This window comes from Macrosteles quadrilineatus, unplaced genomic scaffold (genome assembly GCF_028750875.1).
Source record: "Macrosteles quadrilineatus isolate MER2022 unplaced genomic scaffold, UCM_ALF_1.0 Scaffold_2__2_contigs__length_208266976, whole genome shotgun sequence".
In the NCBI taxonomy this organism is placed as follows: Eukaryota; Metazoa; Arthropoda; class Insecta; order Hemiptera; family Cicadellidae; genus Macrosteles; species Macrosteles quadrilineatus.
Window position 1 is genome coordinate 156295884 of NW_026542595.1, and position 20814 is coordinate 156316697.

General features: G+C 34.5%; 1 protein-coding gene across 1 annotated transcript in view; it reads right to left on the minus strand.

Annotated features, from left to right (window-relative positions):
• Window positions 1–19594, minus strand: part of LOC128984634 (zinc finger protein 239-like) — a 173728-nt gene extending 154134 nt beyond the window's left edge. Inside the window, exon 1 of the mRNA XM_054403968.1 lies at window positions 19518–19594. The gene's annotated coding sequence lies outside the window, so the exon portion shown is untranslated. The remainder of the gene's footprint in view (window positions 1–19517) is intronic.
• Between the last annotated feature and the right edge of the window lie 1220 nt (window positions 19595–20814).

Sequence of the window (20814 nt, forward strand, 5' to 3'; positions counted from 1 at the left end):
CAAATCCTATACTCTAATACGAGCAATGTTTGCTTTATGTAGGCTATGTATGTATGCTTGCTTGCTTGCAGAAAGATCTCGAAAACGGCTCTGACGATTTTTTTCAAATGTTGTAGATAGTTTATTTTTGGCCTAAAAACGAGTTTACTGCAGTTAGAACTGCCAACAAAAATCTAACTACGTAGAAAAATAAAACTGAAAGTCACATATTTTTAACATTAGTCTTATGGGTTGCTAGGTAACCATGTTGGTTGAATTAAATAACAAGGAAAAAGTAAACAAAAGACTTGTAAGCTGTAACACATGTGTTCATAAAGGCAACTACCCACAGTATACTAGAAATTACAAAATACAGTACAAAAGCAAAAAAACATCACTTGTTACTATTGAGCAATGATTATACTGAAGCTTACTCGACACATTGTAGTAAAGACTAACTTAGCAGTGCGGAGTGTGGGATCTGTTATGACGATTAGATTTAGGTAGATTTCCCATCCTTATGGAACAGCTGAAGCAAATTTTATTGTTAGTTCTGTCCGGTTTCCTGTAGATGTCGTGCTTTGTTTACAATTTGTTTCTTGTTATTTCAGTAATTTAAAACCTCGTTTAACCAAATAATACTATTCAATCATAAACGATAACTCGTTCACTACCAAACAGTGAGACACAAATAATGAGAAACTAACCCTAAAATAATAGAAACAAATTGTAAACAAAATACGACATCTACAGAAAACCAGACAGAACTAACAATAAAAGTGGCTACAGCTGTTCCATAAGGATGGTAAGGTATCTGCAATCCTAAAATGCTATGGGATGGTAAGGAAACAGGTCCGCGACGTAGGAAGTGGTGAAGGAAGTAGTCAATGCGAGCTATCCTGAGTGAGGGAACTGTTTATGACGATTAGATTAAAGTATCTGCAATTCTAAAATCCTATGGGAAGGTAAGGAAACAGGTCCGTGATGTAGGAAGTGGTAAAGGAAATAGTAAAGGTGAGAGGTCCGGAGTGTGGGAAATGTTTATGACGATTAGATTAAGGTATATACAATCCTAAAATGCTATGGGAAGGGAGGGAAACAGAGGTCCGCGACGTAGGAAGTGGTGAAAGAAGTAGTAAAGGCGAGTAGTCCGGAGTGTGGTAACTGTTTATGACGATTAGATTAAGGTATCTACAATCTTAAAATTCTATAATCTTTAAATGGAAGGGAGGGAAACAGGTCATAGACGTAGGAAGTGGTGAAAGAAGTAGTCAAGGCGAGCAGTCCAGAGTGTGGGGACTGTTTACGAGGATTAGATTAAGGTATCTGCAATCTTGAAATGCAATGGGAAGGGAGGGAAACAGGTCCGCGACGTAGGAAGCGGTGAAAGAAGTAGTCAAGGCGAGCAGTCCGGAGTGTGGGAACTGTTTATGAGGATTAGATTAAGGTATCTGCAATCTTAAAATACAATGGGAAGGGAGGGAAACAGGTTCGTGACGTAGGAAGAAGTGAAGGAAGTAGTAAAGGCGAGCAGTGTGGAGTCTGGGAACTGGAAACCAATTAATTGTAACAGTTAGATTTAGGTATCTGAAATTAAAATACTGAAATGCTATGGGAAGGCATGGAAACATGTCCAAGTCATGGAAAATGGTGAAAGAAGTAGTAAATGCTGGCAGTGCGGAGTGTGGGTTATGTCTGTGGAAATTAGATTAATGTATTTATAATACTAAAATGCTATGGAAAAAGATGAAAAAAAGGTCCACGGCGTAGGAAGTAGTAAAGTTTAGCATCGCAGAGTGTGGGAACCGTTTGTGGCAGTTAGATTAATGTATCTCTAATACTTAAATGGTATGAGAAGGGAAGGAAACAGGTCCGTGACGTAGGAAATGGTGAAGGAAGTAGTAAAGGCTGGCATCGCAGAGTGGGGGAATGATTTTCCTCGAGCAAAGCTTGGTCCCCAAGTACTACATCTTAAATTGAAGTAAGAATTTGAAAATTAATCTCATTATGTTTTTTGGTCGAGTAATACAGTAGGTAAATATATGCCGACGCTTGATGTGAAATCTTTGCGTGCATGCCTTTAATTTGAGATCTCTATCATGAAAATCGGCCGGGTAAAAGAGCCAAACAAACTTGGAAAAGAAAAACCAAATCTCCCATAAGAAACACATGGAGAGAAAATTTAGTTTACGTATAAACCGAGTGAGACTATAGATAATTATATGCAGATGCTTCATGGAAAATCTGTGCGTGCATACCTTCAATTTGAGAACTCAATCATGAAAATCGGTCGGGTAGAAGAGCTAAACGAACTCGGCAAAGAGAAACCAAATTTAACTCCCATAAGAAATATACATTTAACTAGAGCAAATTTCGTTTACGTATAAACCGAGTTGAACTAAAGATAATTATATGCCAATGCTTGATGGCAAATCTGTGCGTGTATATCTTCAATTTGAGACCTCAATCATGAAAGAAAATCTATCGGGTACAAGAGCTAAACGAACTTGGCAAAGAGAAATTAAATTTAACTCCCATAAGAAATACATAACTAGAGCAAATTTCGTTTACGTATAAACCGAGTTGAACTAAAGATAATTATATGCCAATGCTTGATAGCAAATCTGTGCGTGTATATCTTCAATTTGAGAACTCAATCATGAAAATCGGTCGGGTAGAAGAGCTAAACGAACTCGGCAAAGAGAAACCAAATTTAACTCCCATAAGAAATACATGGGGAGAAAATTTCGTTTACATATATACCGATTTGGATTATAGTTAAATATATATATTTATGAACACCGATGCTTGATGCAAATATGTGCGTGCATACCTTCAATTTGAGACCTCAATCATGAAAATCGGTCAGGTGGAAGATCCAAACGAACTCGGAAAAGAAAAACCAAATTTAACTCCCATAAGAAATACATGGGGAGCAAATTTTGTTTACGTATAAACCGAGTAAGACTATAGATAATTATATGCCGATGCCTGATGGTAAATCTGTGCGTGCATACTAATTTGAGACCTCAATCATGAAAATCGGTCGGGTAGAAAAACCAAGCAAACTCGGAAAAGAAAAACCAAATTTTTTTAATATGTAAGATTTGGTACATCAACACCACACTTAAAAATCTACTTTTTAAAGGAACTTTAAATTTTCTATCATATCATGGGAACGTCCCGCAAGGAGCCTGAAGGAAATCTTAAATAGAAGCATAGGTTGCATACATGCACATCAAATTAAAGGTCTTTACTAGCAGAATAGAATTTTGGTCTGATTTTGATAAAATTTGGTTTGAAGGTGTAGTGCGGGATAAACTTGAATGAATTTGCAAACCAGCATGATTTGACCATGGGATCTAGGTTTAACTGGGGATTTTATGGAGTAAAAATAGGTTTTTCCATTTTTACCCTTAAAACACTAAATTAACCAATTTTTCTCCAGACCTTTTGAAAGAGCCTAAAAAAATAATTTAGTATACAGTATCAAAGTGTTTTTGTACGGTTATTGGTTACGGAGAAAATTAAAAATATGTTTCATTTAAAACTCCGAATGTTATTCTTATGGGGAATATTCTAAAATGTTGTAGTTGGCTTGTTTGTGGATATATTTTGATCAAACTTGTCAGATTTATTTATTTTATACTAAGCTCAGTATGTAAGTAATTATCGAAGACAAAATATAGTACCTACTTCTTGATTGTATGTACAGTAGGCCTAATTAATTATCTGTTACAATATTGTGTATAAACTATTACATAGACAATAAAACAAATTGAAATATATATCATGTTATTTTTTACCTCACATTCAATTTCCATTACACTGTATTTATTGCTACTGTATGTATACTACCTATACAGTACAAGCTACTAAAGCTAGCAAAAACCCTATTCAGAAAATTCTTTAGTCAGGATTAATTAATTATTCTTTTTAATTTTGAAAAGGATTTCTTCTGGTGTCATGGTCCCTACACTTCAAGATATAACTTACTTAAATAGTAGATTTTTCTTACATGCATTTTACATAAACATCATTTTGTGCCATCAAACAATTGATGATAATTCTGAAGTAGGCTACCTCAAATTAATATTTACAACAGACCTAGGGTGCTCATGCATTAATTACTAGATCTGTTAAGCTTTTGTGTAAACATTACAGTATTAATATTCATTCTAATTCTAAGGGCTACTACACAAATTACATCTGTTTTCAATTTTGTGATTTGTAATTTTTATGGTTGATGTAGAAGATAGTCTTTCTGTTATTGTCTGAAAGTTTTATTGTAATAAAAAATATCAAAGAATTGTAAGGTTTTTTCATAGCTTGACTACTTTATAGTAAGTTACTAAGAAGCAGAATTGAGAAATTTCCTTTTTACAGTAATACATTGAAATATGTTATTTGTTCATGTATCAGTTTACATGTGCATCATAGAATCCTTTAGGTTTAAAAAATATGTTCATAATAATACTTAATTTGAAGAAGTGAAACTCAGACCATGATTTTTAATCATACTTTCTGTCACATGATAGTACTGCATTGTGAACTAAAGTTTAAAGTTTCCCTACCTTTTAACTGTTGTCCATTTGTTATCATGATAAAGCAAATTCCCTCATTTTTGGTCCTTCCTCAATTTCCCAAAGTACAGTCGAGACCCCTTTTAGTGAAAATTAATAATTTGATCTAACTTAGGGCTTTAGCAAATTCAAACTGCTTGCTGGCAACTGATTATGTAGAAAGAATAGAATTAATAGGTACCATTAAGAAGGATTATTTGTATGCATGGAATTGTCTTCGTTCATTCTCATACGCGACTTCAGAGCGTACTCCTAGTAGTCTTATACCACGAAAAGAGGCGGTATCTTTTTACTATACGGTAGGATGATGTTTAATTTTAATGTGCCTTTTATTTTTTAATCTTTTACATATTAGCTCCATATCTGTACTTGAATAAACAGCAGTCGATCTTATCAAGTGTGGGTAAATTAAGGTAATTAATTGATAACAACATTCACAAAAATAATACCAAAGAAAATATATTACTATAGTAACGACGATCATATTTATCAAAACTAAATTTTCGTCTGACTGTTATAAATCAATAAATTTACTTTGTCATGATTATTGATATTAATTGGCAATTTTCTAATGGAAGCTATGTGAGAGGTCTTATTCCGTGTCTGATCGCTAACACTTTGACTGTTGGAGGTCTTTTATACTTCTTCTAAGCAGTAAACGTAAAGAGGAGGGAAGAGAAAAGAAACAAGGAAGGTCCCCGACCTCTCTACCCAAGGATTGAATTGAGGAGAAGTTTTTGAAAGACGTTTTAAAGAAATCTACAGAAGAAGTTTGAATTGATCCTCAGAAGAAGACGAAGGAGATGGGAGGACGAGAGGAAAGATGTCTGAAGGAGGCGGATGGGGGAAGTGATGGCGAGTTGTTGAAGGAGATGGAAAGACGAGAGGAAAGATGTCTGAAGGAGGCGGATGGGGGAAGTGATGGCGAGGTGTTGAAGGAGATGGAAGGACGAGAGGAAAGATGTCTGAAGGAGGCGGATGGGGGAAGTGATGGCGAGGTGTTGAAGGAGATGGAAGGACGAGAGGAAAGATTTCTGAAGGAGGCGGATGGGGGAAGTGATGGCGAGGTGTTGTAGAATAAGAATGGAATTTAGAACAAACATGCATGTTCTTGATTGTGCTTGTATTTATTTTCAATAATTACATTAAAATTTTTAATACAATTTTTTTAATTACTTCTTAAACGATTGGTATGCACTTTATTACTTCCAAACGAATTATTTTTAATCTAGTGGCTTTATACTGGACTCTTATACAAGTTAAAGAGTGTTTCTTGTAAACACAAAAAAAGATATACATCCACCACAGGAAACCGAGCAGATTAAGAAAATTTCCATTTGCCTGATTGTGTTTTCATAAAATATATGATTTTTACTCAAGATGTCGTTTTAATAGATACAAATCTTACTAATATTATAAATGTGAAAGTTTGTGTGTTTGTTTGTTTGTTTGTTTGTTTGTTTGAAGTTCAATCACGCATTAACTACTGGACGGATTGGGCTGAAATTTTGCATGATGATACCTCATATACCCGATTAACATATAGGCATATTCTTATCTCAAAAACCCTTTCGGGCTCCGCCCCAGTGGCTCTGTAGTTCCCCATGTTAACCTTATGAGTATTCATATTTAAAGGGAATTAAAGAATTTAGTCAGCTGTTTCAACTAAAAAAGTTGGTTCTATGATATGGAAAGTATTAAAAAGTTATGAGATTTACCAACAGGGTGCAGCACTATTATTTTTTTGCATTTATGAAAACAGCTTATTTGAACTAAGTAGCAACAAAAAACAGTGATTGGCAATGAGAACTAACTGTCAAAATAGGATTGTTTACTGTTATGTTTATGTTTTTAATTGCATGAATAATTTGTGATGTTTTGCAAAGTTTTAATTATTTATTTTTCTCTATTGATTAGGTGCAGTGGTAGAACATTATGGCTATGGTAGATGTGTAATACTATAGTATAGCGTAAATTTTATTATAGTAAACAGTTTTGTTCAAATGTGTCCTACCCCATTGCAAAAGCTAAGTTAGAGTATAACACTGCAATAAACATTTTGCACTTATATGCCAACCCCGTACGGAGGACGGGTACTCAGCTAGTAATATATATATATTTGGTATATTAATATACATTTAATGTTGATGTTAATTTGACCATATAGTTTTTCGGTCTCTGATGACATTAAAACTAACAATTAAATCTGTCCTGTGTGTAGGTCATACAACAAGACCTACGGTCATAGGTTATGTTCTTTATTTACATACTGTAACATAATGTTAGACAGTATCCCACAGAAGCTACAACATAGCGGATGTGGCTAAATAGGTCAGCAGAAACAGATACTGACCGATGTTGCCCCCAGACCTAGGGAAGCGTATCCTGCGAGCCAAATCATCTGAATCTAATCGCAACCGTGATCAGCTCACTGGCTAAAGGGCAAAGACCTAATCAATCAGCTGTTTCAATTACGGGATCGACCGTTTATCAATGATCTGCTCAAGGTGGTCTTGGTTCTTGGAGTTGGCTCCGTAGATCTCCACGTGTTCCGGTTTTGTCTCAACTTCCTTTGAAACTAGTTCAAACAATCAATGCAGAGATGAACAACTGGAAACATAATGGAAAGAGCTAGTAGCACGATGGACTTGCCTCTGAATCGTTTCAATTAACTAATAAAGGCTTAAATTGCTTGGTCACTGCTAAAAACTGTCCCGTGCAGTCTGCACGACTACAGCTGTGCTAAGAAAAAAATGTCCTAGTTAACTGAAACTGGGTATGAAATCCTTTCCCGGTTTATCTCCAAGTCAAAACATGTCGAGGTATCAATTATTGAGAAGAATAACTAAAACCGACTTCGTTGTTAATACCTTCGACTATTTCAGAAATGAAAAATTCTGCCATTATTTTAACCTGCATTAATTTGTTTACAATATTTCATAAACTTCACTATACTTAAAACGGGTTAGAGCAAGGATTTTCTCTTCTGAAAGTTTGTTTCGAAATAATGCTCACCACTAATGGCTTTTAGATAAGATCATTATCAGGAGGTTTGGAGCCGCCTTTAAGCTGTAGATTTATGCACATAAAAATCGAAAATGGACAAAGCTCTCATGTGAGATATCTTTTCAATATTGCAATAAATTCATAATTTAATGACTAATGTTAACTAGCTTTTTATAAAGTAAATAAGCTACATTAATAGTGTGTGTATTTACTTTGTTCATTTCTGTTTCAGGTGAGTGTTTGACCTATTCGGAATACGTAAGCACAACCTGTAAGTTGTAGAAACATTAAGTTAACTATTTATATAAGCAGAAAAATGATTCATTTTAAATTAAGTTTCTTTGGTGTATATGTCAACAGGTTGACTATCACTTTGTTTGGTGGTTGTAAATGAACAGTAAAGCATAGAACATCTGTACTATAAAATATGTGTTATAAAATCTTAAGGCTCAATGTAAAATTAAATCTAGAATAAAGCTACATACAATATAGTACTGTTCTGGTAAATTACTATACTACTTTACTATGTGAAAAGGACAATGTGAAATGTATTGCCCACTGATATTGTTAGGTTAAACCCCTGGAAATGTAAGTAAGGTTTTGCAAAATATCTGTCTTTTGAATGTGGGGCTGAAACTAAGACAAAGAGTCAATAATGACCTATCGATGTTTACTAACAACACCTCAACTCCAAAACACAGATAAAGCAACTTTAACTTGGATTAGAGAGATTGATTTGGCCGATGTTTCATTTGATTTCGATACTGGCCAATCAGCTACAGATATTTTAAACTGTATTGGTAACTGTTATCATACACCGACAATTGAAAACTAACCATTAAAGCTATCCAGATTGATCTAATGTACATCCCAGCGAGGTTTCCAGGAAAGGAGATCCCATTACCAGTGATATCGACTTGCAGATTGCTGGTCGTGTTCTGCAGTGTACTCTGTACACCATCACAACGAACAATGGGCCATCTACGATGTGAATGGCAAAGCTAATCTGGGCACAAGGTCACCTAATCCCATGGAAACACCTGAAATGAAATTACACGCCATCCTTCGTCCTGGCAGGGTCGCGTGTGGGAGTTGCGTCACGTTGACAATAGAGAGACAATGTCAGTGTCTTCTCACGGTTGTTCAGGGGACGTACCAAAAGGGGGAACTGTCCTAGTGATGTGGTTAGAAAAGAAATTAGAGGAGTTCCGAGGCAGGCCCGTTTTTGACCATGTCAGCGCCCTAGGCACAACTAATAGTAGCGCCCCTTTGCAATATATAACAGGGTGACCACCAACCGGGAAATCCGGAAACTAAGCGTGATTTTTTTTGAACCAGGAATTATGTGTTAATTTTCTACCTGGAATTGTCAATTTACAACAGTGACGTTTCCGTGACCACGGGAGACGGGAGGCAATAATATGTCTCCACAAGGCCTCGAGGGGTGATCAGAACTTTGCCGCGATCGCATGAGATGATAATAATATCTAAACGACCGCGGGATATGATCATGATTTTACCGCGATCGCGCAATACGATAATGAGATCCACAGAGGATAATCAGAATATTGCCGCGATCGCATGATACGATGATAATGTCTAAACGACCATGGGATATGATCATGATTTTACCGCGATCGCGCGAGACTATGATAATGACTAAATGACCGCGGGATATGATCATGGTCCACACAACCACGGAAACAGTCAGAAATTTGCCACGATCGCGGAAGACGATAATGATATCCACATAACTGCGGGATATTATTAACATTTTGCCGTAATCGCGAGAGACAATTACGATGTCTTCACGACAGCGGGAGACGATTACGATGAATCACGACAGCGGGAGACGATTACGATGTCTTCACGACCGCGGGAGACGATTACGATGTCTTCACGATCGCGCGGAGACGATTACGATGTCTTCACGATCGCGCGGAGACGATTACGATGTCTTCACGATCGCGGGAGATGATTACGATGTCTTCACGACCGAGGGAGACGATTATATGATGTCTTCACGACAGCGGGGGACGATTGCGATGTCTACAGGATCGCGGGAGTTACAATAATGGTCTACTCTACACGGCTGCGAGGGATGATCAGAACTTTACCGCAATCGCGTAAGACGATGATAATGTCCACTCAACCACGGGAAAAATCAGAAATTGGCCTCATTCGTGAAAGACTATGATGATCTCCAAACAACCGCGGGAGATGATTACCATTTGCTGCAATGGCGGAAGAGGATGACAATGCCTCACGACCATGGGAGGCGATGATGTCTTCACGGCTGTGAGGGATTATAAGAATTTTATCGTGATCACGCAAGAAGATGATAATGTCCACACGACCCCGGGAAAAGATTACAATGTTTGTGGCAGTTAGATTAATGTATCTCTAATACTTAAATGGTATGAGAAGGGAAGGAAACAGGTCCGTGACGTAGGAAATGGTGAAGGAAGTAGTAAAGGCTGGCATCGCAGAGTGGGGGAATGATTTTCCTCGAGCAAAGCTTGGTCCCCAAGTACTACATCTTAAATTGAAGTAAGAATTTGAAAATTAATCTCATTATGTTTTTTGGTCGAGTAATACAGTAGGTAAATATATGCCGACGCTTGATGTGAAATCTTTGCGTGCATGCCTTTAAATAATTTGAGATCTCTATCATGAAAATCGGCCGGGTAAAAGAGCCAAACAAACTTGGAAAAGAAAAACCAAATCTCCCATAAGAAACACATGGAGAGAAAATTTAGTTTACGTATAAACCGAGTGAGACTATAGATAATTATATGCAGATGCTTCATGGAAAATCTGTGCGTGCATACCTTCAATTTGAGAACTCAATCATGAAAATCGGTCGGGTAGAAGAGCTAAACGAACTCGGCAAAGAGAAACCAAATTTAACTCCCATAAGAAATATACATTTAACTAGAGCAAATTTCGTTTACGTATAAACCGAGTTGAACTAAAGATAATTATATGCCAATGCTTGATGGCAAATCTGTGCGTGTATATCTTCAATTTGAGACCTCAATCATGAAAGAAAATCTATCGGGTACAAGAGCTAAACGAACTTGGCAAAGAGAAATTAAATTTAACTCCCATAAGAAATACATAACTAGAGCAAATTTCGTTTACGTATAAACCGAGTTGAACTAAAGATAATTATATGCCAATGCTTGATAGCAAATCTGTGCGTGTATATCTTCAATTTGAGAACTCAATCATGAAAATCGGTCGGGTAGAAGAGCTAAACGAACTCGGCAAAGAGAAACCAAATTTAACTCCCATAAGAAATACATGGGGAGAAAATTTCGTTTACATATATACCGATTTGGATTATAGTTAAATATATATATTTATGAACACCGATGCTTGATGCAAATATGTGCGTGCATACCTTCAATTTGAGACCTCAATCATGAAAATCGGTCAGGTGGAAGATCCAAACGAACTCGGAAAAGAAAAACCAAATTTAACTCCCATAAGAAATACATGGGGAGCAAATTTTGTTTACGTATAAACCGAGTAAGACTATAGATAATTATATGCCGATGCCTGATGGTAAATCTGTGCGTGCATACTAATTTGAGACCTCAATCATGAAAATCGGTCGGGTAGAAAAACCAAGCAAACTCGGAAAAGAAAAACCAAATTTTTTTAATATGTAAGATTTGGTACATCAACACCACACTTAAAAATCTACTTTTTAAAGGAACTTTAAATTTTCTATCATATCATGGGAACGTCCCGCAAGGAGCCTGAAGGAAATCTTAAATAGAAGCATAGGTTGCATACATGCACATCAAATTAAAGGTCTTTACTAGCAGAATAGAATTTTGGTCTGATTTTGATAAAATTTGGTTTGAAGGTGTAGTGCGGGATAAACTTGAATGAATTTGCAAACCAGCATGATTTGACCATGGGATCTAGGTTTAACTGGGGATTTTATGGAGTAAAAATAGGTTTTTCCATTTTTACCCTTAAAACACTAAATTAACCAATTTTTCTCCAGACCTTTTGAAAGAGCCTAAAAAAATAATTTAGTATACAGTATCAAAGTGTTTTTGTACGGTTATTGGTTACGGAGAAAATTAAAAATATGTTTCATTTAAAACTCCGAATGTTATTCTTATGGGGAATATTCTAAAATGTTGTAGTTGGCTTGTTTGTGGATATATTTTGATCAAACTTGTCAGATTTATTTATTTTATACTAAGCTCAGTATGTAAGTAATTATCGAAGACAAAATATAGTACCTACTTCTTGATTGTATGTACAGTAGGCCTAATTAATTATCTGTTACAATATTGTGTATAAACTATTACATAGACAATAAAACAAATTGAAATATATATCATGTTATTTTTTACCTCACATTCAATTTCCATTACACTGTATTTATTGCTACTGTATGTATACTACCTATACAGTACAAGCTACTAAAGCTAGCAAAAACCCTATTCAGAAAATTCTTTAGTCAGGATTAATTAATTATTCTTTTTAATTTTGAAAAGGATTTCTTCTGGTGTCATGGTCCCTACACTTCAAGATATAACTTACTTAAATAGTAGATTTTTCTTACATGCATTTTACATAAACATCATTTTGTGCCATCAAACAATTGATGATAATTCTGAAGTAGGCTACCTCAAATTAATATTTACAACAGACCTAGGGTGCTCATGCATTAATTACTAGATCTGTTAAGCTTTTGTGTAAACATTACAGTATTAATATTCATTCTAATTCTAAGGGCTACTACACAAATTACATCTGTTTTCAATTTTGTGATTTGTAATTTTTATGGTTGATGTAGAAGATAGTCTTTCTGTTATTGTCTGAAAGTTTTATTGTAATAAAAAATATCAAAGAATTGTAAGGTTTTTTCATAGCTTGACTACTTTATAGTAAGTTACTAAGAAGCAGAATTGAGAAATTTCCTTTTTACAGTAATACGTTGAAATATGTTATTTGTTCATGTATCAGTTTACATGTGCATCATAGAATCCTTTAGGTTTAAAAAATATGTTCATAATAATACTTAATTTGAAGAAGTGAAACTCAGACCATGATTTTTAATCATACTTTCTGTCACATGATAGTACTGCATTGTGAACTAAAGTTTAAAGTTTCCCTACCTTTTAACTGTTGTCCATTTGTTATCATGATAAAGCAAATTCCCTCATTTTTGGTCCTTCCTCAATTTCCCAAAGTACAGTCGAGACCCCTTTTAGTGAAAATTAATAATTTGATCTAACTTAGGGCTTTAGCAAATTCAAACTGCTTGCTGGCAACTGATTATGTAGAAAGAATAGAATTAATAGGTACCATTAAGAAGGATTATTTGTATGCATGGAATTGTCTTCGTTCATTCTCATACGCGACTTCAGAGCGTACTCCTAGTATACTACACGTCCTTACCAATATTGTGGTGTTGAAATTTGATTTACATTATAAACAACCCAGCGCTCTAGGGGCCGAATACGTCCTTTCCTCATCGAAGTAATAAATTCTAGTCATAGGTTTTGGCCTCACTCACCACCTATTTTGGGAGGTCTTACTTCATCCTTGTGTAGTTAACAGCTGATTCGCGATGAATATAAAGTTACAGCAAAGTAATTCAGTTGTTTTCACATCATAATAACAGGTAAAGCTTCTCAATCTTTGTTTTTGCAAATTGATTTTTATCGGTTCTTTTTATTACTTTTCAAAACAATTTTCATAGTTATTTTTTATCTTGTGGTTATGCATTGCAATACTGTTGAATAAGGATAGAACAGTACTTTAAATACGTTTCAGAAGTAGATCATAAAATACAGAAACACCTACTTAAACAGAAAATAAAATTCCTTTTTTCAGTAGATGAATAAAATAAATGAGTGAATTGTCTTTACAGATGAGTTTGAACTTATTTTGTAATGTATCGCTTGAATTATTGCTTGATTTTTTTATTTTACAATGAAGAAGTGATAATCTAATAAAAACCATTACCTTTCTTTAAGAAATGATAGACAGTAATTAAAGACGCGGATGGCCTTACAAGTGTCAGTCAAAGCCGAGTGGCATCTGCCCTAAATATTTAGTTTAAAATTCCACTAATATTCTTGGTTATATCTTAGCTATTTGAAAATGTTTTAGTCCTATCGTTCTGTGCCCTCTTTAAACTGTAGTTATCTGCTTGTAAAAAACTAAAGCCCTACTAATAACGATTCATTATTTTAGTACCCAAGTATTGCATTAAAATCCATGTATTTATTTCAGTAAGTGCTATCAAACTTTATCAGTCTCTTGGTATTATCTTAATGCAAGTATTGCATTAAAATTAACTTACTTATTTTGGTAAGTGCTATAATAATTGTATCAGTCCCATAGTATTATTTTACGAAAGTATTGCATTAAAATCAACTTACTTATTTCTGTAAGTGCTATAATAATTTTATCAGTCCCATAGTATTATTTTATGCAAGTATTGCATTAAAATCATCTTACTTATTTCATTTAGTGCTATTATAATCATTGTATCAGTCAGTTTAGTTGATCATGACATCAGTCAACTCAAGTAATTTGTATGACGCGATGACGAAGTGACGCTACACAGCGATTACATGTAATTATACTAGTGAGATATGACTGTACATCACTAAGCTCTGATCTCTGATGCTATTGACTATACTGAGCATTTTATATTTGTGTTCTTCATTGTCATTGAATTGTTTTTACGTGTTTCTTGTAACCGAACTGGGCAAGCTCTGTTACCGTCTAACGTACCATAATTACTATCCTAATCACAAATAAATGTAATCTCGATTCATGATTGATTTTCCTCGGAAACAAACCAGCAAGAAAATTAGAAGATGGTGAATATACGCGTATTTAGGTATAACTGTATTCAATGGTTACATGATATAATAAAAGGAGAAAAAATAACAACTTATCAAAAGAAAAACTAACGGTACTATAATTGTTATGGAACACACAAAGTACGTGAAACAGAATCTCTTGTGTCTCTTCTAAGGCTGTAAAATAAAATGAAGCCATCTTAATATTTTGTAAATTTAAACTAGGGATTTTTTTAAATTACATTTCTGCCAAATAATGTTTAAAAATGTTAGTGTTACATTTTTAAAGCTGTTTTACAGCAAAAAGCTCCAGAAATAACTTCTGTAGTTTACACGAAGAAGTATAATATTTATTGATAAAAAATCATTCAATCTTATTCCAGACAAAAATTCGCTCCTAACAAAAAAACATACCAGCATCTCGACTGGTTTGCCTAAATTAGGCAGCGCCAGGCTTCGGTGACTCGCGGCTGATAAGGCGTGACATGCCCAAGGTCAAGGCAAGGTCACGGTCGCCATTGTCACGTGACCTCGCGAGTTATGGCAACTGCTGTTCAATGTTCAACGTAGCCTAGTCATGCAACCACTCGAGTCATGCAGGATTACATTGTGTGACTTAACTGTTTCCGAACGACCTTGAAACAAGTACTTTTGTTCGTTGTGATTGAATGATTAGTGTGGTTGAAGTGGTAAATCAAAGGGAAGGCCATGTGAATACGGAGATGTATGGATAGCCAATGGTAACTGCAATACAATGGAATATGTAGCAAATTAATTAATTAAATGAGTTATAGTTGGAGTTTTGCCCAGGTACTGCCGTTATGAAATGTGCACATCTATACAACATACTCAACTGTAAATACAATTTGTATTATTATTTTATTTATAAAGCGGATGCAAGTATTAGAGTCTACATGATTATTTTCGGCTACCAAATTAAAATAACTGTCATTATAAAAATCATATTTAAAATCTTTGAGAATTGTTTAGCATCTACTCATTTTATTTTTGAATTGCTTTTATGAAGAAATTTGGTACAGTCGGAGATTGTCGGGGTTTCTTAATTATTGATCAAGTTAACTAAACATTACATTTTATTTCATGTTTCATGTCTTTTTAATTGTATTAATCTAAACAATGATGTGTTCAGGTCTATAATTTGTTACGTTGACTATATATAACTGGGAGAATATAGCAGACGCTATCGGAAATGAAGAGAAAAATTCAGTTCCTAATCATTGATGGGGGGGGGGGCGTTATAATCCTTCAAAATGCCAATAATTATTTTTAATTTATGTATCATTTACAAAAACTGAAACCAACTGCAAAATTATTGAAACCCCCTACTTGGTTTAAGTGCCAACTAAACCCCCCACAGGAGCCCGTAATTCATCCCTACAATGAGCGGCGGACCGTATCCGGCACATATAGCTCATACGAAGCGGGGATCGATTCATTGCGAAGGTGCTGGTTTTTACAACCCTTTCACTGTGTTTATAGACAACATAACCGTACGTCTGGTATAATAGACAGACGATGAGGCTGGTACAGTTATGGAGCAATGGCTCACTCGGGCAATTATAAACATGACTGGGCAGAATGCGTAGAACTAGGACACATACAGCGTAGAAATAAAGCATACAAACTCATCTGTGGAACTTGAGTGTTCAAAACTCCCTTTGGGTATGATCAACCAAAAAGTAGTCAGTTGTGAGAAATATGTATAGGGTATTTCCTAATATCGCAAATATAAAGTGTTAGTCGACTAACGGCCTGGATGGTAGTGGTTGTTAGGGCGTAATATTTGGCAAACGCCGTTGCCCATATAATGGTCAGTAATCCATCTATATGGGCAATGGCGTTTGCCAAATATTGCGTCCTAAAAGTGAATACACCACAGTATCCACAGACATGCACTTAAAATTTTCAATAAGTTCCTTACATTAAACAAATACATCATTAGTGTCCTAAAAAATATATTAAATTAAATTATACCGTCTTCGATATTATTTTATTTTTACCCTCCACATGAAAAAAATAATTTTAAAATATAAAACATTGAACACTTCATATTTTATTAACTATAACTAATGTTCTTACGGATTAGGTATATTTTTCTTAACCGTTTTAAATAGGCTAAAACTTAATAAGATGCGATAGTAACATAAGCCACTGGGTACAGTAGGCCGGCATGTGTTGAAGTAAAACAAGCAAACCCCAAACGTGCATCTGTAAACGTGCGTGGAAATTGGCGTAAATTTCGTATAGTGTACTACCAGGCCAAGTCCCTACAAACGCACGCATCCCCACAGGTCTCCATCGGCACTCCCGTTTAGCTAACACTATAAGTGCAAGAGTAACCATTTTAGTCAGGCCGTTTTAAATTGGAACGTTACTCAGCGCATGGATGCAGTTGTATTGTTTACATCTCATATTCCCAGCTCTACGCAATATCTGTTGAATATGATGAACAGTTTAGTTAAGACCCAAAACAGTAAATAGCATAAAAGGGTAAATACTAGTCTACATGTCGATTTAAAAGTTGAATCACATTAATCAAGTATATTGTTTATCTAAGTTTGGGGTTTAGACTATGTGATTATTGGTTTCGTAAATCAATTTAGTAATAAGTATAATAGTTACATTAATGTAATAATAAAAATCCGCATGAAAAAATAAACAGTCTTAATTGACTTATTTATTTTAAGGCTACTTTACAACCAGTAAATGATCATAAAAAATTCGTAATCATATTATCACTTTTTACATTGGACGCTATACAATATTAATTTTGATTTGTAGCAACTGCTTCCCATGTATCGCCGTTGCTGTGTTTATTATAGTATTATTATAGTACATCCCAAGTAATCAATTTCACAATTAATTACGTTCGATACAACCACTGACTATTACTATAGGATATTCAAAGATACAATTTACTGAAATTGTACTCAAACCACAATGAATTATAAGAAACTATATAATGTTTTACCCCGAGTCACATTTATAGGCCATTGGTCAAACAACGATACAAAAATTGAATTTAAAATATTTTAAGAATATTTTTCCACCTCAACAAACACAATATCTGCACAATGCTCCGTGCACAATGAATACGTTTGACGAAATCTTCCAGAAGTAAGTAGCCTTAGTCCGAGCTTTTGAAGTGAACGTCGCCGCCCGTCGTCCTTGCTCCGCCAGGGTTTAACGGTTATTGGGGAATTATTCAAATGATGGATCGAACGATCGGCCACAGACCGAAGCATGAATATGCAGTGACGACAAAACACGACACAGCACATGCGTGGTGTGAACAGCATAGCGCGTGTCTACTGTGGTCTGCATGGCGCATGAACAGACATTCATGCCTACTGTGGTCTGCATGGCGCATGAGCAGATATTCATGCCGAGATAGATGCACTATAGATATTTATAACTAGTATATCGTTTCCATCAGTCTCTTTTAGCAAAATTTGATCTTAATGTCTCCAGTCTAAAATGTTTATATTTCAAATATAAATTTAAAATATGCCTAAATTCAGTAGTCACAGACTAAATGAGTGTGGGATGCTCGAGGAGACCTGATTGGTATTGTTACTAAAACTCAGTGTTTTGAGGTGTCATAGTCTTGTATGCGTTTTAAAACTTTTTCAATTTTCCCCCATAACATTGCTACATAAATAATACACATAACCGCACTAAACGTTACAGCGAATGCACCAACATGTTTTTGTCGTACTTATATGCTAAAACACTCCGATAAAATAGCCTAAATCAAATAGTGCTTCATTAAGGGATTTCTTTGATTTTTTATATATAATTTGCTTCGTTACTTGAAAAACAGCTGTACAATTTCTATGGTATTGCTTGTTTGTGTTGAACAATATATTATTAGTCATTGTTATTTGCTTATGCCAAAAAACCACTTAAAACATATAATTAATATTACTTTCAACTGAAACCATTCTCAGATCACCAACAAAAATCAAAACATTTTTCTCTATATAAAAATCAGTTTCATGGCGTCCTTTTTCGTTATGCTTGGTTTCAGTTTTGTCGTTTATCTTTGCTGTTACAATCGCTTGTGGTTTGTATCCACAATGTACGTTTAATACGTTTAAGTCACAATACACGTTACAATATACGTTTAAGGCAAATGACATGTTTTGTAGAACTATTGGTTTATATGAACACAATTCTGTTGATCTTACAAATAAGGAGGATGTTTCGAAAAAATATGTCTATATATTTTTCATAATAAAGTGTGATATTCTGTTAACAGACTAATTAAATAATGGAAATTCGTATTTTAGCTTTAAAACTTCGAATAATAGCTCTTTGTTCTTCGTATAGTATGTCATCTATAACTATGGATATGGTTCTTGTTTCTTATAATCGTCAAACTATCTTTAAATCGTGATTGTATCAAACAAGTTAAAAAAGAATTTTACACTCAACTACACTTTAAAGTACATTATGCCAATGAGTAAATATGTTTCTCAAAAATGTTTTGTCAATGGCAAACTTTATAAATATTATGACAATAGCAGAAATTCTGTGAGAGAAATTTAGAATAATGATAAAAAGAATATAATGCATTTAATTGAGACTAATATTAAATAATAGTAAGACTAGTTTTTCATGAAAATAAGATGATAATTAGTTATTTTTAAGTATAGTGTATATGCAAAGAACAAATTGCTTATTGCAATTTTAGCTTGAGAGCATGATGGATACACGATATTCGGTATTTAAATTTATTAAATGTGTCTACTATACATATCCTGATATTTTTCAATTGCATTTTTTATACATGTACTGATTGAAATTATTTTAAATTTAGTAATAATGTAATTTATTTGCATTAAAGATTTCAAAAGAAGATGATATGCAACATATTTTTATATTTTGCAACCAAACTATTTTTACTAATTGAAAAAATAAAAATAAATTATATAAATTGCCAATACTATATATTTTTCATCATAGTTTGTTTTTATTCTAAACTCAACCCCCTTTCACTCAAACGACCGACACTAATATTTTTGTTAGTCGCTAAATTTATTGGGTTAGTTTTTTTTTTATATTTTGTAATACTTACAAAAAATAAACAGTATCACAAATTTACGGTGTAACACATCACAGTTAGCCGGCCGTCATGATGTGCGCGCGCACAGGCAGTACTGAGGATAGTGTAGCGCGAGCGTGCGGCCAGAATATTGTGGGGGGCCATGGGGGACGGGGGCTCTGGGAAGGGGGTCCGGGGGAGGAGCCTCGCAGAGCAAAGAGATTCAGGAGTCAGTAGGTTGACCGGTGTCAGTTGCTCAGCAGCTCTATGTGGTGAAGAATTAGTGGAAAGAAATAAAAGTACAGTATATTCGATATTTTATGGATTATACATGTTCTATCACTACTATCAGTTACAAAAAACGTTACCAACGTTTTGTGATCTGGAATCTGAAAGGGATCAAATACCTTGAACATAACAAGCTCTACAAGAAATAAGCTAAGGTTGGAAAATCACAAGACACACACCCAGAGAACTGTACAGAAATTTGAACAAGAAATAAAAAAATCAGGAAGGAAAATTTTTTATAAGATTGGAACAGGGGTGTATGTATTCAATATTTTGTTCTTTCATTTTTATACTACTACTTACTATAATGTAATCCACACCAATATATTTGGGGGGGGGGGGTAGAAATGTTCATTTCAAAAGACTTCAACGCACGGTACTGCTGAAGTAGATTGGAACAGGGATGTATGTATTCAATATTTTGTTCTTTCATTTTTATACTACTACTTACTAATATGTAATCCACACCAATATATTTGGGGGGGGGAGGTAGAAATACATGAAGAATTTTATAAAAGTGAAACTACTCTAACTTTTAAATTTTAATTGTATTAGTAAGATTGGTTTGTTCTAAAAACAACGATTTTTGACTGAATCACAGCAGCTCTAAGTAAAACACGCCCCAAACTCAATATAACGATTCCTTTTAAGATAGGCAGAAATAAACTACAGGAAATTTATGATTTAATTTTATAAATAAATAAGGCAAAACTTTAAAGGTCAAACCAAGTGTTAATTTTACACTGCTATTCTTTATGCCCAGCACTGCTTCTTTTTCACAGCAACTAAACAGTTATTTTAGAAATAGTTATTTAGGTATACATGTTTATTATTATAAATAAATGAATAAATACACGTGTATATTTTTAGAATGATTTCAATCCTATGGTTTCATTCTTTATTCGTTTTTATTACTACACATAAACATCACTCGATCGTTAGTCAAGAACTCCCACTAAAATATGAATCAAAAGTACACAGAATAAAATGTACACTCGTACATGTGCAATAATCTATTGGGTACATTAGATGTGGAAACACA